The sequence below is a fragment of the Pongo pygmaeus genome, chromosome 12 (assembly GCF_028885625.2).
Source record: "Pongo pygmaeus isolate AG05252 chromosome 12, NHGRI_mPonPyg2-v2.0_pri, whole genome shotgun sequence".
Classification (NCBI taxonomy): domain Eukaryota; kingdom Metazoa; phylum Chordata; class Mammalia; order Primates; family Hominidae; genus Pongo; species Pongo pygmaeus.
In genome coordinates this window covers 117,900,506-117,926,339 of record NC_072385.2, presented here as the reverse complement: position 1 = coordinate 117,926,339, position 25,834 = coordinate 117,900,506, and the positions used below count along the sequence as shown (strand labels likewise).

At 46.3% G+C, this 25,834-nt stretch overlaps 1 long non-coding RNA gene across 1 annotated transcript in view; it reads left to right on the top strand.

Annotated features, from left to right (window-relative positions):
• Positions 1-2,975: 2,975 nt before the first annotated feature.
• LOC129027028 (uncharacterized) overlaps positions 2,976-25,834 on the top strand; it is a 35,335-nt gene continuing 12,476 nt past the window's right edge. Inside the window, exon 1 of the long non-coding RNA XR_008498141.1 lies at positions 2,976-3,225. This is a non-coding gene — a long non-coding RNA (uncharacterized LOC129027028). The remainder of the gene's footprint in view (positions 3,226-25,834) is intronic.

Below are 25,834 nucleotides of genomic sequence, written 5' to 3'. Positions count from 1 at the left end.
TAATGGTTATGTCTTTGATAATTTCTCCTCTCTGTTTTATCTTTCTGTAATTAGCATTAGTCAGACGTTAGATATTCTGAATTGATCCTGACATTTCATCTTTTCTTTCCTATGTTCCAACTCTTTGTTATTTAAAAAAAAAGGATATTTGAAGATTCCTTATTTTCTGGTCTTTCTATTAAGTTTTCTATTTTAGCTGTGTTGTCTAATTCATAGGAATTTACAAGAGAATACAGAGGAGATGACTTTGGGAATTTAATTTGTGACGTTTAGATTTAAAACTTGCATAAACCTTGAGATTGCTGACGTTGGTGTCTTCCACTTCGCAACACCACCCCGCAGTTCACAGATGAGAATGATAATTTCCAGAAAAGAAAATGACTTAAAGTAATAGCACGTCCTTCTAATTCCAGGTCAGCTTCTTTCCACCCCCAATGTTGTGCCTTTTCATCTTACTGTAGCTGAAACTTTATTTCAATTCTAATAAAGGACACTTTTAAAATTAGCTTCTGAATGTAAGGAAGCAATGAAGATTGGTTAGGGCATCATTGAAAAGCAGGCACTTGGCCAGGCATGGTGGCTCACGCCTGTAATCCCAGCACTTTGGGAGGCCGAGGAGAGCAGATCACAAGGTCAGGAGATCAAGATCATCCTGGCCAACATTGTGAAACCCTGTCTCTACTAAAATACAAAAAATTACCTGGGCATGGTGGTGGGCACCTGTAGTCCCAGCTACTTGGGAGGCTGAGGCAGGGGAATTGCTTGAACCTGGGAGGTGGAGGTTGCAGTGAGCCAAGATCGCACCACTGCACTCCAGCCTGGTGACAGAACAAGACTCCATCTCAAAAAAAAATAAAATAAAATAAAGAAAAGGAAAAAGAAAAGCAGGCACTTATGTGGTGGTGAGCTAGCATCACTTGGGGCTGAGATGAAAATCCAATGCCTCTCTGGCTCTGACTCACACGGAATCTGTCAAGTTGTTTCATTTTTTTAGACATTGGTTTCTTCATCTACAAACTGAGGAGGTGGGATTAGGTCATTGCTCTTCAAACTCTTGAGGTTCCATGGGGTGCCTAGGGCCTCAAGGGCTTGGGGAGGGGGCGGAATGAGGGAAAGGGAGGTAGGGCTCTGGGTCCTTGCTTAGCTTCACCTGAACAGTTCCACTTGGTCCCGTTTTATGTATTTGGTTTTCATGTAGGCTTTTGTTGCTAAAAAAGGTTTTGTGACTAAATGTTTGGGAATCACTTGACCAACCTTCTGTAGGTTTTCTTTTGGCATTGTGCTTTTCCGGTACTCTGATTAGAGATGTTCTTTCAGGCTCTCAACTTTGACTGGCTGAAACTTATAAGCCATCAAGCTCTCTGGCGTTCCTATAAATAAGGATGCATGTGGAGATAATTACTATTCTGGAATTCTAAGCCCTGGAATCCTGGTCAATTCTTTTTTTATTATTTTACTTTTCTGAGACAGGGTCTGGCTCTGTAACCAAGGCTGGAGTGTAGTGGCATGATCTCTGCTCACTGCAACCTCTGCCTCCTGGGCTCAAGCGATCCTCCTACCTCAGCCTCCTGAGTAGCTGGGACTACAGGTACATGCCACCACACCTGGCTAATTTTTGCATTTTTTGTAGAGATGGGCATTTTGCCATGTTGCCCAGGCTGGTCTTGAATTACTGAGCTAAAGTGATCTGCCCACCTCAGCCTCCCAAAGTGCTGGGATTATGAATACTAGTCAATTCTTAAACTGTCTTTCAAATCAATTGTCTCACTGCAGACACTGTCACTCAATACATATTATCAATGCCGACACAATGGGAAACTAGATCCTGCCATTTTCTTGATTAGATAGCAAAGACAGGCTGGATCCTGCCATTTTCCTGATTAGATAGTAGAGACAGGCTAAAGTAGAGTCTTAGCTGTCATTCTGCTGTCGGGGTCCTGCTTCCCTCCATGGAGAGTCAAAGTCTGGATGTCAGGCCAGGCGCAGACACAGGCTCCGTGCCTTTTGTTCCCTTGGCTCAGGAGAGGGACAGAAGAGACCAGCTTGTAGTCCCTTGCCCTTGGGAAGGAAACTGGTTTTCTGCTCTGTTCAACCATGTTTACTAATCATTAAAGGAAACAATAGATGTAGGCCAAATGCTGGTATCAGGGTTGAGAGTGAGCAGATCAGTGTCGGAGCCTGGGATTAAGGAAGTCAAGGTCAGCAGTGGATCCCTCGGAGCCCCGGAGAAATGGCTTGTTCAGGGCACATCTGCTACCTGGGGTGGGGGAGGCAGACATTCGCTTCAAGATGAATCGCATTCGCCTTAAAATTACAATGCCCTTCCTAGAAAGCCCTTAGAGATTATGTGATTAAACCTCCTTATCTTACACATGGAAAAACTAAAACCCATAGAAGGGACACCTCTTGCCTGTGGTCACCCACAATTAATGTTTTATTCCTCCCAGTCCACACTTGTGCAGTCCTCACATATCTCTGAACAGGGACTGGGTACTTAAATTAGGTAACTGGCAAGGAGGTTTTTTTGAGGAGGGAAGGTGAGGGAATTTTTCCAGCTTGTGCCATTGCTTGAGAGGCAGAAGCCAACACACCATTAGTTAAACCCAGAACAAATTCATCAGATTGTGAGACTCTAGACCCCACACCTGTCTAAGGACTGCAAAGAGCAGTCAGTGTACATAAGAATTCCCTCCTGCCTCCTATGATTCTCAGCCCTCACCAGCCTGGGCCCATTGGTAAACTTATCTTGAGTTAAAAATACCGCTACTACCACCAGCACTCGCCAAATACAGTCCTTGAGACGCCTGTGCACTGAAGCACCTATGCGGTGTTTAGCACTGATACGGTACTCTGCACTTTCTGAGCCTGATAGTCTGGCTGTCTGATAGGAGCAGGGAACCCACAGATATCATCTACTTCAGTAAAATTCGTTCAATTAATGAGCACCAGGAGAAGAAGGATCATTTTCAGCCTCCCTGACCACAGGCTTTGGTTTCAGGACAATGCAGATTGGGCAGCAGATCAAATAAAGCCATCACCAGCCCATAGGACAGTCTCAAAGGGGTTAACTGTCCCTGTCCTCTACAATTGTTGCTGGGGAGCAATTTGCCCTTGAATCTTCCATACTGTCCCTAAATTGACAATTTCATTTCCTTCCAATCCCGCCCCTGCCCTGAAGATCTGCTGAAGCTGCGAGTTCCATGTGAGAAGGCAGGAGGATAATAGGTGAGTTCCATCCATCCATCAGCCGTAATGGTCGTGGACACTCCACGCCTTTTGTCTGCTGGTTTCCCTGAGGATGCAGGCTAGGGACCTGGGGTATTTACACTGCCTTTGTGTGTGTGGTTTTTAAATCAGCCCTCTTGTTTACTTCCCAGCCTTTACCCAGGCTGTTTACTACCTTTGGAGGGGCCAGGCCACTAAGTCAACATGCATTAAGACCCAACATCAAAATGTCATAATGCGAATGAGCAGAATTCTGAAAGGCCAGGGACATTGGCTGCTCTGTTGGGTCCTGTTTAGTCTGAGGGTAATGAAGAGCTCACAGATGACCTGATTTCATTAAACTAGGTCAGACTCAGCTGAAAAGCGGCTATGACTCTCACCCAGTTATATAGCCAGCTCTTCCTCTCTCCCTGCCTCCCTCCGCCCCCACCCCCACCTCAGGGCTTGAATGCTTTCTGGGAATTAACGCTGAGTTTTGTCAATACAGTAGCTAAATCTCCATGGAATAATTGGACCTTTCCCTTCGGCTTCTGTTTGTGCAGTGGCGAGGCCAGGCATGGGAGAGAAGGGGGTGGACTTTAACGCAGCACGTATGATTCAGTTGTAGCAGTTTGCTTTTGAGCCAGACATTCTGAGTTACAGCATCTTATCTGAGGGCTGTATTGACGGAAGCAGCTGAACTGACTCAAAGAGGAGTTATCATGCAAACAAGGCTTTCAATGTGTCCAGGCTCACCAGCAACACACAGGCCCTCTGCATCTTCAGAAGCCTCCCGGTGGGGAGTAGGAAAGGGACCAGGCAAAAGGTGGAGGCAGGAAGGAGTGGTGTCTGAAGGCTGCTGAGGGAGGAGAGGAGGTCCTCCCCCGTCCCTCCTTGCCAGGGAAAGACTGAGTCTGTGGTGGGCATTCCAGGCAGGCAGAAGTCACTTCATCCACACAGAAGAAAGCACTTCTAACAATTAAAGCTGTCTGAAGATTGGATGGGCTGTCAGATGAGCTCACTTACAGTTTATTAAGCATCTGCTATGTCTCAGACCTTATGCTGGGGACTTTGCTCTGAGCTCTGCAACATCTCAGTTCATAAGAGATGAGGAAACCGAGGTTTAGAAGTAAGTGACTTATGTAAGGTACCAAAACTAATATGAGGCAGATACAGGATTGGAACCCAGATCTTTCTATGTCCATGCTCCTTCCACTGTCCCCTCTGCCCCCACCTCTTGTTCAGGGCACATGGGGGATGGCTTATTTTTGCTCCATGATGTCTGAGGCCTTAGCTATGAGACTCAAAGGTTGGGGGCTGAGATCACTGAAGGCTTGCTGCGTCACATGCCTGGTGGTGAATGCTGGCTGTTGGCTGGGGGTCTCGGTTCCTCTCCACATGAACTTCAGTGTGTGGACTCTCCATGTGGGTTGCTTGGGCTTCCTCACAGCATGGTGGCTGGGTTCCAAGGGTGAGTATCCCAAGAGAGAACATAAAGTTGGAGCACTTTTTCAGTCTATTCTTGAAAGTCACACAGTGTCACTTCTGCACATTGGTATTAGATAGCATTCATTAGAAGCAAGTCACTAAACCTGCCTCATGTTCCAAGGGGAGGGAAATTAAACTCAATCTTGTTTTTTTGTTTTTACGATAATACCTTTAAAAAAATTTTTCTGATTATAGAAGTAATGCATGAGTAAGGCAAAAACTCCAAACATTATAATGCAGAGTGTATGACACCCTTATGCTAAATTCCCAAACGAAAGAATCATCAATATGTGTTGTTTTCTTGTTGCTTTTTGTATATTACTATTGCTTTTTGAATATTACTATTTGTATTAGGGTTCTCTAGAGGGACAGAACTAATAGGATGAAAGTATATATGAAGAGGAGTTTATTAAATAGTGTTGACTCACACGATCACAAGGTGAAGTCCCACAATAGGCCATCTGGAAGCTGAGGAACAAGGAAGCCAGTCCGAGTCCCAAAACCTCAAAAGTAGGGAAGCTGACAGTGCAACCTTCAGTCTGTGGTGAAGGCCTGAGAGCCCCTGGAAAACCACCGGTGTAAAGTCCAAGAGTCTAAAAGCTGAAGAACTTGGAGTCTGATGTTCAAGGGCAGGAAGCATCCAGCACAGGAGAAAGATGAAGGCTGGAAGACTCAGCAAGTCTGCTCTTTCCATCTTCTCCTGCCTGCTTTATTCTAGCTGCGCTAGCAGCTGATTAGATGGTGCCCACCCAGATCGAGGGTGGGACTGCCTCTCCCAGTCCACTGACTCAAATGTTAATCTCCTTTGGCAACACCCTCACAGACACACCCAGGAACAATACTTTGCATCCTTCAATCCAATCAAGTTGACACTCAATATTAACCATCACACTATTCTAAGTAGTCGTATGACATGATTAAAGTGGTATTTTGGAAAGATCACTTCGGTGGCAGCAGTAATTAGAGGGAGAGAAACTGAAGTCCAGGAGACTACCTAGGGATTAGCATGATTATTTAACAAATATATGAATACCTTCCATGTTGGCTTGTCATAGTCACGTCTGAAGATAACAGGGGACTGCTTTTGGGGAACAGAAAAAATTAAAGAGGAATGGATGAATTCAAGAGACACTTTCAAGGAAGCTTCATTAGGGTTAGTGACTGGATTGTGATTGGGGCAAAGGAGAAAGAGGAGCAAAAGGTGCCTGGGGATTTCAAGTGTGAGTTTTTGGGAGAATCACCCATTATCAGCTTGAGGCAAGTCAGGGATGGAAGCTCAGTTTTGGGGAGAGAGATGAGCGGGATGTATTTGGACTGAGCTATCAGAAATCACTATGTTTAGGAGCTAAGCAGAGAAGACACTCAAAGCAATAGGCAAAGAACAGCCAGGTTTGGGAAGACAGAAGCAAGAGCATGCAGGCCCAGAGCAGAGGGGAAGAGATTCGGAGAGGGTGGCTACGGTGCCAGGTGCCGTAGACATCTCAAAGAGAGTAAGGCTTGGGAAAGGTGATGGGCATATAGAGGTGAGCAGTCATGGTTGACTGAGTGTCCTTGATGCCAGTGAAATGGCAGAGGCAGAATCCAGATTACAAGGGCAATAAAGAATATAAATAGCTCTAAACTCAATCTTTTGATGAGAGGAGTGGCAAGGTTCTAGAAACACACATGGAACCAGAAGTATTGCTGAGGCCTTTCTGGGAAAATACAACCTCAAACAATATTCAAAATCCTTAAGCTTGTGTTCTAATATGTAAGAGGCTGAAAGACTACCTCTTAGGGTTGTAGGCTTAAGCCATAGGTTTCCCAGACTTTTTGGATCATGGTGCTCCTAGGCCAAAAAAATATGTAACTGTTCTGTTTAAGTGGTTATATATATATATAAAAAAAAACAAACAAGTATCTCCTAATGAATTAGTAGGTATTTGAAATAATACTGACAAATGGAAAGAAAAAGTACCGTTTTTATTTCTTTCACAAATAACTACAACTCACAGGATGTGTGAGCCAGTTGGGCACTATGCACCTTCCCAGATCTTGGAATCTGATGGGCCACTACCACCTTCACCTCCCGTTCCACAGTGGTTTTCACACTGCACATGCCTGTTATCCCTGCAACCACCTCAAACTCAGCTTTGCGAGGATATGATGTCCTTGAAAGGGATGAAGCACAATCTAATGCTGAAACGGTGAGCAGCCTGGAGCTCAGAGCTGTATGTTGCCCTGTGGGTGTTGGGCATGGCTTCTACATTTAAAATACTCTTCAGGTTGGGCATGGTGGCTCGCACCTGTAATCCCAGCACTTTGGGAGTCTGAGGTGAGTGGATCACCTGAGGTCAGGAGTTCAAGACCAGCCTGACCAACATGGTGAACCCCATCTCTACTAAAAATACAAAATTAGCTGGGCATGGTGGTCCATGCCTGTATCCCCAGCTACTTGGGAGGCTGAGGCAGGAGAATCGCTTGAACCTGGGAGGTAGGGGTTGCAGTGGGCTGAGATCGCACCACTGCACTCCAGCCTGGGCAACAAGGGCAAAACTCTGTCTCAAAAAAACAAAACAAAATGAAAAAAAACCCAGCTGTTTAGTGCTCTTGTGAGTTTGCTGTGGGCCTCAGGGTACCTCATCACACAGTTTGAGAAGTGTGGGTTTAAACACAGTAGATCCAGAATGAGGGACTATTTAATGTGCCAAAGTGATAGTTTCCTAACACATACCAAACTTCCTAACAAGGTTATTCGGATTTCACATTTCTAGGATATATTGAACTTGGATAATTCAGAGTTGAGGGCGGTGAAGCTGATTTGTCCAAATTGATGAATTTTAAGGAACTGCCTTGGCTTTCACATATAACAGGTAAGAGACAACAATCTCCTCCCCTTATCTCAGGGAAGGTGAGCTATGAGTTATATACTGTTTTTAAGAAATTGACAATTGCCCTGAAAAATGTCACACATAGAGACTGAGGGAAAGATAGGAGGGGGAATGCGAAGCATATATAGGTTGAGAAAATTGCCCAAGCCAGGTAACATGGGTAGAAAAAAACAGAGCAATGTTTCATTCCCAGCTTACCTCAAGAATCTTCCCACTATCGCCAGGCATGGTGGCTCATGCCTGTAATCCCCACACTTAGGGAGGTAGAGGCAGGTGGATCACCTGAGGTCAGGAGTTCGAAACCAGCCTGGCCAACATGGTGAAACCCCATCTCTACTAAAAATACAAAAATTAGCCGGGCATGGTGGCGCACACCTGTAATCCCAGCTACTTGGGAGGCTAAGGCAGGAGAATCACTTGAACCCGGGAGGTGGAGGTTGCAGTGAGCCGAGATTACGCCATTGCACTCCGGCCTGAGTGACAGAGTAAGACTCTGTCTCAAAAAAAAAAAAAAAACCTTCCTAGTATCCTAGAGTGCTACCCAATATAAGATAAAATTTTACATGAACTGGAAACAGTTAGGATGAACCCACCCAACCTCCACACCAAAATAGTTTCTGCAACTCCCAAAGTAAAGTGAACCTAGAACATTGACATATTTTCCAAAGCAATTTCTTATTTAGCTCAGAACTTTATGTGTGACCTCAATAAGGTCATTTTATGGCTCTAAGTTTCTTTAAATAGAGCACCAAAGTTGTAAAAAGGCGCATTTTTTCTCTAAGGTTACTTAGCAAATTGCAAATGAAAGAGGAAATATACATGCGACTAGAGAGTTCATCACCTTACTGCACTAGAAAATATGGCCCAATTTCTCTCTCTCTTTCTTGTTCATAATTCTCAGACAAGACAATAGGAGTCATGTGATGTGACTGAGAAATTGGGCCAGTTAAAAATAGAAGGTGCACTTCACCAAGTTCATTAGAAAGTGGAAGTTTCATTGTTGACTGCTGTTCATTTATCTCTGCCTGCCACATCTGTGAGGGAGTGGGGCAAGAGACACTTGCAGATTCTGAGGGCTGGAGCCCCCCCACCCCCCCTCGTTTTATTTCCTGGCCTGGCTAAGCAGCAATGCCCAGGAGCTCACCTGAACCCCGTGCACTCTCTCTTGGTCCTCAGGGAACTCTCTTCTCTGGTTGGCAGCAGTTTTAGTTGGGAGAAAGCTCTAGCTGGCTCCTCTTTCCTCCCAATGGGAGTGCTCAACGTTGGCTTTTCTAAATGGGAAATGAAGGTCTCCAGCCTCATGTATGCAACGTAGTCTCTGTACTTTTGCCCTTGCAGAGTTCTGAAGGTCTTAACAAGCCTTGCCTGCATAGCAGCTGGCGGGTGGGAGAGGAGAGAGGCCACACTGAGACCTGCCAGTTTCATAAATGGAACTGAGTCCTCCCCTCATCAGCTCAGAGTGAGCACCCACCATGTGTCCAGCAATGCCTGGGGCCCCAGATCTAGAAAGCACGATGATATACACTTGCAGGCCTTGCAGCGTTCCCAGGACAGAGGGTCCGAGGAAGGCCAGGCCAGGCCCAGAACTCCCAGACCTGATTCCCTCTGATGGTGGTCAATATTCTTCACATTAGGGTTTGCAAATTGTTTCATTTAACCAGGTATTCTCACCTCCTCCCCGCTTTTTTTTTTCCACTTTCAGTTTTTATTTTAGAATCAGGTGGTACATGTGCAGATTTGTTGCAAACGTATATTGTGTGAGGCTGAAGTTTGGAGTACAAATGAATCCGTCACTCTGGTAGTTTTTTTTTTTTTTTTTTGAGATGGAGTCTTGCTCTGTCACCCAGGCTGGAGTGCAGTGGCGCGATCTCGGCTCACTGCAAGCTCCACCTCCCGGGTTCGTGTCATTCTCCTGCCTCAGCCTCCCGAGTAGCTGGGACTACAGGCGTCCGCCACCACGCCTGGCTAATTTTTTGTATTTTTAGTAGAGATGGGGTTTCACCGTGTTAGCCAGGATGGTCTAGATCTCCTGACCTCGTGGTCCGCCCGCCTTGGCCTCTCAAAGTGCTGGGATTACAGGCGTGAGCCACCGTACCCGGCCTCTAGTAGTTTTTTTTCAACCCTTGCCCTCCTCCCTCCCTCTCACCCCTTGTATCCTCCAGTGTCGATTGTTCCTATTTTTATGTCCATGTGTACCCAATGTTTAGCTCCCACTTATAAGTGAGAATATGGGGTACTTGGTTTTCTGTTCCTGTATTAATTCTCTTAGGATAATGGCCTCCAGCTGTATCCATATTGCTGCAAAGGACATGATTTCATTCCTTTTTACAGATGCATACTATTCCATGGTGTATATGTATCACATTTTCTTTATCCAATTTACCATTGATGGGCACCTGGGTTGATTCCATGTCTTTGCCGTTGTCTCATCCTTGTTTTACAGACAAACAAGGCCCTGAGAGGAGAAGTGGTCAGACTGCACTAGGACCCTTTCCTGTCAGGGTGGGTGATCTGTCCTTTGTACCAGATCCCTTCCTTCGATGGTATAGGAAGAGGATGTGTGTCCTAAGCCTGGGCTCCCCCTGCAGAGAGCGCTGAGTTTGGGATGGGCAGGCACATTTGGGCCAGGCTGTTCTCCCTGATGTTATCACAGAAGCCATGGTTCTGCTTATACCCTATGATTCCCTCTGAGTTGAGGCCAACTGAACAGCAGACACAGAAGCCAGCAGATGGAGGTTCGGTCTCAGCCTTGCTGCTGATGACGGTGGCGTTCAGAGCTCCCTGGCTGGAGCCTGGCTTCCTCATCCCCCACCTTCCAAGTTTATACTTTGAGACAACCTGCCCAAGGAAGCGCCGGGGGCCACTGAGCTGTACTGTTTTCCCTTGGTTTCTGCCTCACCCTGTCTAGCCCATTTGTTGGAAACATGAGAGATGAAGCTCCCGTTCTATGTGCAGCAGGTGGGCCAGGCCCTGACCTTTGAATGCTCATCCTACAGGTGCATGGGTAGAAAGACCACCCCAGCTGGCCAGGCAGGCCCCCGGAGGGCCGAGCCACTCAGCCTGCCTCACAGTCAGGTAAGCCTGGCTCCTTCCTTAGCATGAGTGGCGAGTGGCAGAGGGCCTCAGTGTCTCACCTCCTCATTGTTCCCTTTTGGGAGAGAATGCACAGGTTCCCCCAATGGCCACCAAGTAGGGGGCAGCCTCTCATTTTGCCTTTAGTTTACCCTAAGCTGAGGGGCGTCATGCCATGTGACCTGTGCACACGGGGTGCCCCAGCAGTGGACTGCATGGCCCATGGTGCTGACTTGAGCTGTGGTGGAAGAAGCCCAAACCACAAGTCAACTCACAAACAGCTGATTCTTCACTGCTGTCCAGGGCTGTGGCATTGGGGAGCCCACCCAGCAGGTGCAGCAGTTTGTCCCGAGAGCAGCTGGCCCCACCTGCTCTCCAGGTGGACTTTCAAGCCTCAACTCTTGCAAAATGGCTTGTGAATGGGATACGCCCACTGGGTCCCCACCTGGTGTTCTTTTGGACAATTAATCTTAGGGCAGCTGGCGAAGGAGCCTTGGAGAGCGGGAGCACGGGGTGGGGTGAGGTGAGGGTGGGAGGAGAGTGTTAGAATCGCTCATTTGAGAGTTTTTTTGTTTTGTTCTGTTTTGTTTGAGATGGAGTTTCACTCTTGTTTCCCAGGCTGGAGTGCAATGGTGCGATCTTGGCTCACTGTAACCTCTGCCTCCTGGGTTCAAGCGATTCTCCTGCCTCAGTCTCCCTAGTAGCTGGGATTACAGGCAGATGCCAAAATGCCCAGCTAATTTTTGTATTTTTAGTAGAAACAGGGTTTCACCATGTTGGTCAGGCTGGTTTCAAACTCCTGACCTCAGGCAATCTGCCTGCCTTGGCCTTCCAAAGTGCTGGGATTACAGGCGTGAGCCATGGCGCCCAGCCCATTTGAGGGATTTTAAGATATGTATGTCTGCACCAGCCCCTTCCACTGCCTGAAAATGAAGCTAGGCCAGGTTACTATTAGAATATCTAAGAAGGGGGATGTTCTACAGAGTGTTTTTTACCTTCTAAGGTAGAAACAGAAAACAGAGTCTTGAGGACATCACTAGGAGACTGGTAGCTTTCTCTTGGTTTTGCTTTTGCTACTCTTTCTAGGTTCTCCTCATTTGGCCCATTTCTAAAATACAGGATCCTGTTGCTGAATGACTCCCCTAGGACGCAATGACCTCCATCCTCTTCCTCCTCTTGCTCCCCCTCTTCCCTCCTACTCTTCCCTAGACCTCAGCTAAAAATACAATGCTATGCCAGGGTAAGAGAGGATCTTTGTGTTTTATAGTTGAGGAAACTGAGGTCCAGAGTGGGGAAAGAGGCAAGAGGCCTCTTGGGCATTCTAGGTGTGTACTGATAGATCCAAAATGAATTTGTAGAAATTGAATTTTGGCATAGAGAGAAATAAGCATTTTCTGAGTCACAGTATCCTTATGTAGGAGGCAATGTCGTTGGTGCTGTCCTGGTCCAGTTATGGTACATGGAGCCTGTACCATGTGAGGGATGTGGTGTGTGACTTATTTCCCAGGTTGGTCTTCTGTAAAATGGGGGTATTCGCTTGTCTATGTCACTGGACTCTCCCCAGCAGTAAGTGAGCTGGTGTATGGAAAAAGGCTATGATTGGACCTGGTGCATTAAGACACACCATTCATTCATTTCCAAAGGGTAGCAGACATGGTAGTTAGGATGTGGGTTCTGGAGCTACACCATCTGGGTTCTGATCCTAGCTCTGCACTTTACTAGCTGTGTGACCTTAGGTGAGTTATTTTACCTCTCTGGTCCTCAAATGTCTTGTCTATAAAACGAGGATAATAATTGTATCACCTCAGAGGGTCAATATGAGGATCAAATAAGTAAACTACCAAGAACAGTGCCTGGCACATAAGTTCTCAATAAATGTTAGCTGCTATGATAAACATTATTTTGGGCGAACCATGGTTATTATTATAATTGTTGTTCCATCTTTCAGAGTCTCAGGGGCTCTAAGTGATGATGAAGGCAGATTCCTACAGAAAGTTAGGATTGATGAAAAATCCCCCCAGCTCACCATTAATGGGGATGTCCAGGGAGATACTGAAAAATTATTTTTTCTGAGATGCTAACAAGAGGACTCTTGCATGAAAGGATAACTTAGAGCTAATTTCCCCTTCAAAGACTATGTTTCAAAAACAACACTGAATTTTTCAGGTACTTAAACAAATGGGTAAGGGGCTGGGCACAGTGGCTCACGCCTATAATCCCAATGCTTGGGGCCAGGAGTTTGAGACCAGCTTGGGCAACATAGCAAGACCCTCATCTCTACAAAAAATTAAACAAAAAATTAGCTGGGCATGGTGTTAGGTGCCTGTAGTTCTAGCTACTCAGGAGGCTGGAGTGTGAGGATCACTTGAGCGTAGTTATTTGAGTTTACTGTGAGCTATGATTGTATCACTGCACTCCAGCCTAGGCTACAGAGTGAGACCCTAGCTCTAATATATACATATATATATAGATAGATAGATAGATAGATAGATAGATAGATATAAAATAAAAAGGGCAAGAAGGCATTGCATCTCCTTTTAAAGAAGTTGATCTTTATCTTCTCCCACTTGATCATTCAATGCTTTCAGAATACCTTCTATGTGGCAGACACTATATAGGCACTTGGGACCAGAGTTAGATGAGGTGCAACTTTTGTCCTTAAGAGAGACAGACATACAAGCCTATGTTTTTAGGATACGATATTGGGTACAATGAACCTATCAGGTGCAGTGTGGGCAAAGGGGGTTCTGTGACTACTTCTGGGGAATTCTGTCCGAGAAGTCTTCCGAGAAAGAAAACCACTAGTCCTGGGTTCCAAAAGAGAAGTGGGGGTGCCCCAGGCAGGTAAAAGGAGAAGGACATTCTCAGAGGAGGAAACACCATCTTCTGTCTTCCTCCCTGATGGCATTGTGAGACTGAGACCATGATGGCAGTTTAAGTGCTTTGCAAAATAGCAGATGAGAAGGGTTATTGACAAGCCAACCAGTGTGCCTCTGACTTTGCAAGAAGCTGCTGGCCCTGGTTTTGGGAACCACCAGCATGTCTGAGGTCTGCTGTTAATGATCTCAAAGCTGAGGGTTTATGCCTAATATCAGACATCCGCTCCCTGAGGAGATACCAGCCAAGATGATCCCTGTGTTTCTGAAATGTAGAAGAAATAAACCTCATTTCCATCTTTACCTCCTTTTTTTATAAATGTCAAGAAAGGCCCAACATTGCTCTCATCCCCACCGCCAACTCAGATCCATTCAAATCAGAAGAGGAGATCAAATCCCCCACCTTGAAAAGCTTCTGGAATCCAATAGCTTCTGCCCTCCTTGCATCATTGCATCCATCCCCACATCATAGTCAAGTCAGGTGTGAGTTTCAGTTAACCTGGGACAAGGTATTGAAGGCTGAGTGCCTGCCAATTACCTCCATAGAGGCAGAGCCCAGGACCAGAGAACAGAAACAGCCATCATGTCAGGCATGTGTGATTACAGGAGAAAGGAGGAATTCAGGTGGGAGAATTATGGGGAGGGGAGGGGAAAACAGAGCCTTAGGGATTATGTGTCCCAGTGGCCTTTGTAGGAGGCTGGATGATCCTGCTCCCTCTGATCTGGTGACCACAGGAGCTGTGCCAGCAAGGCTCAGGACCACAGGTGGCTCCAGTCTGGTACAGTAGAAAAAGCAGAGTATTTGAAATCACCAAGACCTGAGCTAGAGTCACAGCAGGGGCTCTAGTCAGCTACATCACTGTTCACAGATGACTTATATAAATCTTAATTTCTTTACTGGTAAAGTGAGGCTAATAAAATTTACCTCCAAAGGTAGTGGGGATTAAACAATATAATGAAAGTAAAGATGCGGGCACAGTGCTAGCTACAGAGACATAGCAGGTGGTAATCAGCAGATGTTCAGGCATCAAGGAACAGACATTTATTGAACACCTACCAAGAGTCTTACCTGTTGGACTGACTGTCCCTGATCATTATTGTCCAAACTTATGTCATTCACTCACTTGATAAACATTTATTGAGATAAACTATATGTCAAGCACTGAAATATGCTCTGAGGCTGCAGACTTGTAGACAATAGGTGTCTTTGTGGAGCTCACACACTATATCCATGAAGATTCTTTTTGCAGCCTCGTCTATAAAATTGAAACGTTGGAAATAACCTGGAGGCCCAACAATAAGGGAATAGTAAAGTAGATGATGGCTTGTCCACTCAAAGGAGTATTCATGTGTGGCAACACTGACAATTGCTTATCATATATTAACTGAAAGAAGCAGGAAAAGAAATTCTAAGTACAATTAAGCTTTGTTATTCACAATAGTTATGTTTTATAAGTTTATTAGTCTGTTCTTACATTACTAACAAAGACATACCTGAGACTAAGTAACTTATAAAGGAAAGAGGTTTAATTGACTCACAGTTCTGCAGGGCTGGGAATGCCTCAGGAAACTTACAATCATGGCAGAAGGAGAAGCAAACACATCCTTCTTCACATGGCAGCAGGAAGGAGAAGAATGAGTGCCCAGCAAAGGGGGAAGCCCCTTATAAAAACATCAGATCTTGTGAGAACTAACTCACTATCACAAGAACAAGATGGGGGAAACTGCCCCTATGATTTAATTATCTCCACCTGGTCCCTCCCAGGACATGTGGGGATTATGGGAACTATAATTAAGGTGAGATTGGGTGGGGAAACAGCCAAACCATATCATTTTGCCCCTGGCCCCTCCCAAATCTCTTTTCCTCGTGATTCAAAACACAATTATCCCCTTCCAACCATCACCCAAATCTTAACTCATTCCAGCATTAACTCAAAAGTCCAAGCCCAAAGTCTCATCTGGGACAAGGCAAGTCCCTTCTTCCTGTGAGCCAGTAAAATCAAAAGCAAGTTAGTTACTTACTAGATACAACGGGAGTACAGGCATTGGGTAAATACACCCATTTCAAGTGGGAGAAATTGGCCCAAACAAAGGAGTTACAGGCCCCTTGCAAGTACAAAATCCAATAGTGCAGTCATTAAACTTAAAGTTCCAAAATGATCTCCTGGATGTCTCACATCCAGATCATGCTGATGCAAGGGGTGAGCTCCCATGGCCTTGGGCAGCTCTGCCCCGTGGCTTTGCAGGGTACATCCCCCCTCCCAGCTGCTTTCATGGGCTGGTGTTCAGTGCCTGTGGCTTTTTCAGGAGCATAGTGAAAGTTGTTGGTGGATCTACCATTCTGGGGTCTGGAGGACTGTAGCTGTCTTCTCACAGCTCCACTAGGTAGTTGCTCTAGTGGGGACTCTGTGTGGGGGCTATGACCCCACATTTTCCTTCTGCACTGCCCTACTAGCAGAGGTTCTACATGAGGGCTCTGCCCCTGCAACAAACTTCTGCCCGGACATGAAAGGCAGTTCCATGCATCTTCTCAAATCTAGGTGGAGGTTCTGAAACCTCCATTCTTGACTTCTGTGTACCCACAGGCTCTACACCACATGTAAGCTACCAACGCTTGGGGCCTGTACCCTCTGAGTCAATGGCCTGTGCTGTATGTTGGCCCCTTTTAGCCATGGCTGGAGCTGAAGCAGCTGGGACTTAGGGCATCATGTCCCAAGGCTGCATAGAGCAGTGGGGCCCTGGGCCTAGCCCAGAAAACCATTTTTTCTTCCTAGGCCTCCAGGCTTGTGATGGGAGGGGCTGCAGTGAAGATCTCTGACATGCCCTGGAGACATTTTCCGCATTGTCTTAGTGATTAACATTTGGCTTCTCATTACTTATGCAAATTTCTGCAGCCAGCTTGAATTTCTCCCCAGAAAATGGATTTTTCTTTTCTGTCACATCATCAGGCTGCAAATTTTCCAAACTTCTATGCTCTGCTTCTTGAACACTTTTCCACTTAGAAATTTCTTCTGCCAGATACTCTAAATTCAAGTTCAAAGTTCCACAGATCTCTAGGGCAGGGGCAAAATGCAGCCAGTCCCTTTGCATAGCAAAAGTGACCTTTACTCTTGTTCCCAACAAGTTCCTCATATCCGTCTGAGACCACCTCAGCCTGGACGTCATTGTTCATATCACTATCAGCATTTTGGTCAAAGCCATTCAAGTCTCTAGGAAGTTCTAAACTTTCCCACATCTTCCTGTCTTCTGAGCCCTCCAAGTCTCTAGAGAGTTCCAAACTTTCCCACATTTTCCTGTCTTCTGAGCCCTCCAAATTGTTCCAACTTCAGCCCGTTATCCACATTTTTGGGTATCTTTACAGCAGTGCCCCATTCTGAGTACCAATTTACTGTATTAGTCTGTTTTCATTCTGCTAATAAAGACATACCCTAGACTGGATAATTTATAAAGAAAAGAGGTTTAATTGACTCACAGTTCTGCAGGGCTGGGGAGGCCTCAAGAAATGTACAATTATGGCAGAAGGGGAAGCAAACATGTTCTTCTTCACATGGCAGCAGGAAGGAGAAGAATGAGTGCCCAGTGAAGGAGGAAGCCCCTTATTAAACCATCAGATCTCATGAGAACTAACACACTATCACGAGAACAGGATGGGATAAACTGCACCCGTGATTCAATTATCTCCACCTTGTCCCTCCCACAACACTTAGGGATTATGGGACCTACAATTCAAGGTGAGATTCAGTGGGGACACAGCCAAACCATATCGCCATGAACACTGAATTAGTGAATGCTGAACCATTGCCTCTAGGAGGAACACAGAGTCCTGAGAGCCTCTGGTTATAATGTTTTGTTAGTTGATTAATTCATAACTTTATTTTATGCAGGCTTCTATCCAAAGACAGAATCTTGTTGATTCACTAAAATGAAACTCATGGGCAATAGCCCTTGAAGTCATGTTGAAATGAAGCTCATCTAACATATATTCTCTCTGTGTAAGACACATTCCAGCCTCCTTGCACTCAGAAACACTAGACAACACTTCAGCACTATGCTTAGGAGCCATTTAAAACAGACAGATTTCCAACAGAAAGCACAAAAATGCAAAAAACGTGGGCACTAAATAGTCTGTGAAAGGGATGCTCATTTACAGTATGTGAGCTGAAACAAGGAGGCAGAACTTGTCCTGTTCAAACTCTGCTGGGAACATGTGTGTGGAACTACTCGAAATTTCCACCACTTTGTGCATGTCTGTGGACAACCAAGAAGTGCCACAAGTATTGATTTTGGAGTTACAAATATATTTTAGCAAGTAGGTGAATTCACAAGTATGGAATCCACAGATAGTGAGGGCGTACATGTGGATAAAGCCTGGAGACATTGTAGAAGAAAATTAAAACGTTGGTCACAGGATTACTATTGATGCTTCTCTGTTTTAAAATTTTCATTAATGTCAAATTTTTTCCTTTGTTTAACAATAAATAACACTTTAGGGAAAACAAACAAAGCCTCCATCTGGCTCTTACACCCTCCTTCTCTGCCACCTTGTTCTCATGACATGGGCAGTGGGCTTAGAAATGGAGGGAATAAAGCTTCAGGGTTAGGGGTTCCCAGCCTGGGCTCCTCCATGCCAAGGCTTCTGGAATGATCATTGACAGTTAAACATTTTGCCCCAAGGTAGCTAAATCATGCCTTAGGCTGGGCGCAGTGGCTCACACCTGTAATCCTAGCACTTTGGGAAGCTGAGACGGGCAGATTGCCTGAGCTCAGGAGTTTGAGACCAGCCTGGGCAACATGTTGAAACCCTGTCTCTGCTAAAACACAAAAAATTAGCTGGGTGTGGTGGTGTGCACCTGTAGTCCCAGCTACTCAGGAGGCTGAGGCAGGAGAATTGCTTGAACCCAGGAGGCAGAAGTTGCAGTGAGCCAAGATTGTGCCACTGAACTCCAGCCTGGTTGACAGAGAGAGACTCCATCTAAAAAAAAAAAAAAAAAAAAAATGCCTTTACTCAGCCTCACCGGGGCACAAAACACTGACCAGTTTTTCTCTGGTTGTAATCATGTCCTCACCATGTGGCAGCTCCAGTGACCTCAACTCCATCAGAAGCTTTCATGCAATTTCCTGTGTTTTGATGACAGAAAATTTGGAAAACAAGTTAGTGTAGTTTGTTTAATAGAGTCTCCCCAAAACTGGGCTCTTTGGAGAAAAGATTTTTTTTTTTAAAGGAGTGCTTGTGATGGAAATATTAAGAGTTGTTGCTCTAAATTATGTAAAGGCACCCTTTTGGGTTCCTTTTCAAAGGTATTTGGCAGGAAACCAGCTCAGCCATTGACGGGACCTAGATGCCCTATTGGATCATTCTACAGGGCTATTTGAAGAAGATATAGAAACTTCTTCATCAATACTTGCTGAAGCTAGGAGTATTGTCCTAATTCCTGACTATGGGGACAGGAAATTCCAGGCCACAAAGGTTACTCACATTTTTACCTGATTTGCCTCCAGATTTGAAGTTACGTGAATGGCTTGTTTGTCTAACTCAGCTCTGCTCAAATCAATCTTTCACGGGTCCCCCCAGTAAAGATCACCTTGGGTCAAAGGTCATAGGTCATCATGGTTCTTAAATACCTACCCACTTTGTAGGAGTTCCAAAGTGGACAGTTACTCAGAAATTAGGAATAAAAGCATATATTTCAAAAGACTAATTGGGAAAAATGGGTACGGCATGTGCAGTAATGTTTCAAATGTTGTCTTTATGGCTATCCCAATTAATTTCCAGTGTTTCTCCAACCTGACTTTTAAAAAGATAGAATATAATAGAAAGCAACCTGCTATTGATGTTTAGAGTTGCCTGTGTCACATCTGCTGTACAATGACTTGACCATTAGGATATTCATCCTTTTTATGTGCCTCGGTGCGCTCATGCACAGCACATTCTTAAATGTATGTGAGTCCAGACACATACATGCAAAGTTGTGATCAAAAGATTTCCCTAAAGTAATTAATTCAGGGCTACTGCTGAGAAACAAGGCAAAACTTAGAGGGGCTTTCCAAAAATATCATAGTTTTGCTCTTCAGTAGTCCTGACTTCTTGAGGTGCAAATCTATTAATTTTGATGTAATAAAAAAAGTGTTCATAGAAACAAGCAAGAAATAAATAGGGACATTAAGATTATATGGAAAGGTGGAAACTGAAAGGTGAGCTAGGGATTGTCCAGATGACAGGCAAAGGCAGTGGAGGCAACGTGGATGGAGCAGGTTGGTTAAATTCATGTGTATTTTAAAAGGGTGACTGTCCATTATGCGCACAACTCACAGGCTCTGCTTCCTGGAGAGTCAGGCAGTTGCTTTTTTGATGAAAGAAAATCATTTCAACATGCGGAAGGAGAGGGCTTTTCGACTATAGCTTCTTCGAAGTGTGACCTCCAAATGGTCACATATCAAGGTGCCTCGTATTTACCTTCATGCCGGGCTTTCAAATCAACAGTTGGCAACTTTCAACATTTCTATTGTGCAGTTTTAGCGCAAGGATTAAAAAGAAATCCATCTGTTAATATTTGTTTTTCTTGTCCTTTGTTAACCAAAGATTCTTAGGAACTTTCCAATTTAAAGGAACAACTTTTATTCATCATCTTGGTTAGAAGCAGCTTCTGCAACTTGGGCCTTCCTCTTGGGGGGAGCACATCTTAAATAAGGAAGGACTTGGTGAGTGATACTAGCCCTTCTCTAGTCAGCAGAGTGAGATGCCAAAAGGTACAGGCCTGGTTCTAAGGTGCTGAATGAGTTAACTGCAAATGGTTGTTGATTCTGTTTGCTTGTTGGAGTGCCTGCTGTGCGCTGGACAGGGAGCTGGACACCTGGTAAATCTTCTATAGTCTTTATAACAATGTTGCAAAGTGAGCATTATCAGTATCCCTGCTTAAATGAGGCAGCATGGAGAGGTTAAGTAACTTACCTAGAGCCACTCAGCTAAGTAGTTGAGCTGGGATTCAAGCCACATGTGTCTGTCTTTGTGGCCTCTATTGGGTCACACTTCCCAGAAGCCGTGAAATCACCATGGAAAAGATGGCGTCTCCGAGAGCCCACCGAGGGGGGTGGGGGACTTAGGCTCATCTCGCCAGGGCGGGGGAGGTAGAGGGAGAAGCCAGATGCTCCAGCCATCTCAGGTCAAATGAAGCCTGATCCTTTCTCAGCTTGATTTGACCTAGAACTGGGAAACAGATGGGTCCAAGCAGCCCCAGGGTCTGAGGACGGCTGGGCAGACACATGCGTCCTGGCTGCAATCGCTCTTGTTCTGAGTGCCCAGGGCTGGGGGCTGCTCTGGGACCCAAGCTCCAGTGTGGGTCTTTTGACTTATAAAGCCTTAGCTAGGAATTCCTCTGTCAGGCTAGAGGGCTCGTCCTTTCTGAGGGCAGTAGACCCAGGGAGGCCCAGAGCAAATCCAGGGAGATAAGGCAGATGTCAACAGATGCATTGTAAACAACGTGGTGTGGATGCCGGAAGAGATAGCGGAGGAGATAAACAGGGATCTAGGAAAGGTGCCCCATGGACTTAAGGCTAACTCAACCCCAAAGAGCTGTCCTTTTGCAATGCTGGGCCATGAAGCTGTTTAGAAACACCCTCTAACTGTATGAGCATGGGACCTGGCTCACAGATTTTTACTACATGTGTGTTAGGTGAATGAACAAATGAATAGAGACCTAAGCATTTATTCATTCACTACTCATTTACTGATATGAGGACAAACAATTCCAGTTTGTCTAGGACTAAGGGGTGTCCCGGGATATGGGACTTTCAGTGCTAAGACAAGGAATGTCCTGGGCAAACCAGGACTAGTTGGTCTCTGTAGTTACTGAGGATCTATGATGGACTGGACCCTGGGCCTCCACTGGGCATATGGAGGTAAGTCAGACTCAGTTCCCGCTCTCAAGAAGTGTACAGCATGGTTGCAACAGGAAGATAGAAGGCAGAGTGGCAAGTGTTATGATAGGGCCATGAACAAGAGCGAGGCTGTGGAGCCTGACATTTTGGCGATGGCTTTTTTTTTTTTTTGAGATGGAGTCTCGCTCCGTCCCCCAGGCTGGAGTGCAGTGGCCCGATCTTAGCTCACTGCAAGCTCCGCCTCCCGGGTTCACGCCATTCTCCTGCCTCAGCCTCCTGAGTAGCTGGGACTACAGGCGCTCCCCACCACGCCCGGCTAATTTTTTGTATTTGGCGATGACTTTTAAGAGGAGGAGTAAACACTGGCTTGAGTCTCATGGGAGAGGAACTCTCCAGATCCCTACAAGAAGCTTGGAAAGGGCCTTGAGGTTAAGAGACAGCTGGGACTAAGGCCTAGAGGCTCACACAACAATGGTTTGGTTCAAGAAACAGTAGGCAGCATATGTGCACGTTGGAGGGGTGGGATTGGGAGCATGTGGAGATTGTAGGGTTGGAGAGGTATTTGAGGGTCCAGTTACAAGTGGTAAGCTATGCTAAGAGAGATTAAATTGATAATATAGGCAATAGGGAGCTGTTGAAGGTTTTCTGAGCGTGGAGAGACAGAGTCAGATATTACAAAACATTTCATTCATTCAACAAATGTTTACTAAGCATCTATTATGTGCCACGCATTGTGCTGGAGGAATGAATGAATAAATGCATGCATGCATGGCTATCACTTAATTTTCCAATCACAGTGAGGATCCTTGAAATCCAGGGACCAGCTGATGTGACTTGTGGGCCTATGATCTCTGTCAGAAAATCATTCTGCAATGAGCAAATCTAAGACAGCCAGCATTGGCTCCCGCCACTGCCTCCTTATCTGTTTTTCTTTTTGCAAAAGACCTTGAGGCCTGTAGTCGGTTCCACTACAAAACAGTTACACAATTTCCCTGGGAGAAGGCGAGTTTCCACCTTTGGGGATGAATAAGCCCTTTCTTTTCTGGAGAGCTGGCCAATGAGGCACAGGCTGGGTATTGCAGGAGGGGCGGCTGAGGGAACAGCAGGCTTCGGTCTAATTTGGGGGTAACTATTTGTTTTTTCATTAAACAAAGTCTGCATGGTAGGAATTGTGGTCGCAGGAGCCTCGGGAGGCCGATAAAGCAGGCAGGGCGAGTCTGCCGGGAGCAGCGGGCGAGGAAGCTGCTCTCTGATTCCACTGCTGCCCAAAGCTTCCACTTTTCTGGGGCTGCAGGTCCTATAAATGGTGCCTTTGAGGAGGCTGCCCTGTTGACAGCAGGACCCTCCCTGCAGCACCCACTCGGCCACTGGCTTCTGAAAGCAGGATTGTCCCTCCCCAAGCCCTGCCCTCCTGCGACATTCCTCATGCTGACCATTGTCTGCAGAAAGAGGCCATTGTCTGGGGCTGACATATCTGCTGACCAGGCACATGAAACAAGCAGAGCTTTGGGGAGAAAGAAATCCACCCAAACCAACAAAAAACCTGAGCCTAGCCTGAGGGCAGGGCTTAGACCCGGCTTGCTGAATTTCCTGATTCACTGGTGTTCTTCCCGAGAGGAAGTGCCCACCATTATGGGAGGATCCGAGTTTTATCTCTGGGCTGGAATGACACCATCCCTGTCTTTGTGTCAACAGCACTGAGAGGTCTTGTTTAGGATGATGTGGCCAGTGCTGAGAAGGGCTTGTTGGAAGAGAAAAAAGAAAAAAACAGAACAATGTTTATCCAGCAGGCAGCTCCTGCCAAGGCGGCCTCCTTGCTGTCCTCTCCGTAGGATGCTGCTCGCCAGGCCTTCTTGGCTGTTCCTCGGCCTTGGGTGCAGGCCGTGGGTGGGGGGACAGCCAGCTGGCAGACACCGGTATTCGATGCCAGCTCTTACAACAGGGAGGTGGGTAAACAGGCTGCTGTCCCCACCTCTCCCAGGCACCCCCTGTGGCCTTGACTGCCCAACCCTCCCCCTAGCATCTTCCCCACCCACAACTAGGAGTTAACTCACACCAGGGGGAGCAGAGGCTTCAGAGCTGTGGCCGCTACGTCCATTCTGAGCACTTGGTGCCCCCACATGTACCCTTCCCTTCGGATTTGGAATATCACCCCTGCATACAGGCACATTGCTGAGGCCAGCTGAATTGCCTTTGGGCATTAAGCCTCAGAGAGCCTCGCTACTCAAATGGTGGTCCCAGGACCAGCAGCAGCGCTGTTTCCAGGGGCTAGTTAGAAATGAAGATTCTCAGGCCCACCTTGCTGCGTCAGAATCTACATTTTAACAAGACTGCCTGCATCTATTTGCACATTAAATTTGAGAAGCACTGGTCTAAATCAGTGGTTCTCAAACAAGGCTGCCTATTGGAATCACCTGGGGAGCTTTTAAGAGTCTCAAAGACCAGGCAGCCTCTCCGGCCAATTATATGAGGATCTCTGCGGTAGGGGCGGCGGGGAGTGACACTGGAACATCAGTGTTTTCTCACACTTTCCAAGTGACTCCAATGTGTCTCCAGATTTGAGGCAGAGGAGCTAGGATGGGGCCCTCTTTCCCCAGTCCTTGGACTGGGTTTCCATCAGTCATGATATTCTCACTTAGTGCAACTCAGCAACTTTTCCTGAGCATTTTCTGTGTGCCAGGAACCACAACAATTACTGAGGTTTTATCCATGATGTTGGTACATGTTCACTTCTGCAATGTCTTTCTGGCCCAAAGAACTCTTAGTCACCCTTCAAAGCCCAGTTTAGAAACCTCCTTCTCTGTGATGTGTTTTTTGACCTCCCGAAATGGGGAAAATGCTTCTTCCTTTTAACTCACATTGTCCTCTGCATTTTTCTATTATTGAATTTGTCATGCTGAGGTATAAACATCTATTTACCAATCACTGGACTGGGAGCCTCAAGGACAGGGACGTATGTTATTTATCTGTCACCAGGCTGGAGTGCAGTGGCGCGATCTTGGTTCACTGCAACCTCCACCTCCTGGCTTCAAGTGATTCTCCTGCCTCACCCTCTCGAGTAGCTGGGACTACAGGTGCGTGCCACCACGCCCAGCTAATTTTTGTATTTTTAGTAGAGACGGGTTTCACCATATTGTCCAGGATGGTCTCGATCTCTTGACCTTGTGATCCACCCGCCTCAGCCTCCCAAAGTGCTGGGATTACAGGCATGAGCCTGGCCTGTATCTTATTTATCTTTGTATCCTGGGGTCTAGGGCAGGGCCTGGGCATAAAGCAGGTGCTCAGTAAATGCTGTTGACTGATAACAAGAATACCTGAAGGAATACAAGAATGGGTGAAGATACATTCCCTACCCTTAAAAAACTGAAATTCTAGAAGGAGAGACCATCATGTGCAAAATTAATGTGACATTAAGGTCTGATGGGTGTTTGACCGAGGTTTGCCCAAGTTCTGTGGGAGTGCAGGGCTGGGAGAGGGCCATCAACAGTGAGATCTGGAGTGGTTCACGCTCTGCTTATTATCGCGTTTCCAGTGTATACACCAGGGATGTCACTCGAGTGGTCCTCTTTGGCTCCTTTCCTTGTTGTAGTTGGAGACAAGAAATGGAAGATAAAGATATTTTACATTTCCAGAAGGTGCTTGTTCTGCTACATGCAGAACAGATGACTGTGGTTAGAGTGTCAGGCCCTGGACACAAGCCTGGAGAGCCTCAGATAGAGGGAGGAGTCTAATGGGCCCAGACAACTGCTAAGCAGCTGCTGCAGTCCACGCTGGCCACTGTGTGTCTGCAATGGTGTGGGTTGTGGGGTGGCTGGTCACAGCTAAGATCAGGGCCCTGGCAGAGTGAAGGCCTGGCTCGTCAAAGGCAGGACGCACTGCCCAGGCAGTAGGTGTGCATCTGGCTCATGTGGGCTCCTTCCCCGCAGAGGTTTCACAAAGCTAAGCCATCCTGTCCTGGAGGAAGGGCAGAGGCCAATCAATCAGTTAAATGGGTACAAAAAAGCAATAGAGACAGAGTAAGTGTAGGGCAGGTGCTGGAAGCTGGCGAGCACAGCAGAGGTCACTGGGCACAAAGGTTTGAGCCAAAGGAGAGCAGGCTGGAACAGGCAATGGGGAGGGGCTCTGAGACACGCGGAAGGGGGTTCTGACTCTTATGGCAGAGATTTTAAGCCCCTAGGGTGGCATGATAAGGAAGAAAAGGGTTCAATGAAGGGTAGTAGAGACGATGGGTGATTCCTTTACCGGGCACAAAAGAGGAGAGAGCTGGGATGGCTGACACTAATGCTATTATTGGCAGCTTGGCTGGAATCTCTCCCCTAGAGCAGCCCTGAGGGTCTCTCCTAGAGCTCGGTGGAGACACAGGCCGCATGGCTGCTTGGCTGCTAGCAGATACTCAGGGGTCCTGGGATATTTGGGAGGAAGGTTTCCATTTCCCTGTCTTTTCTCATT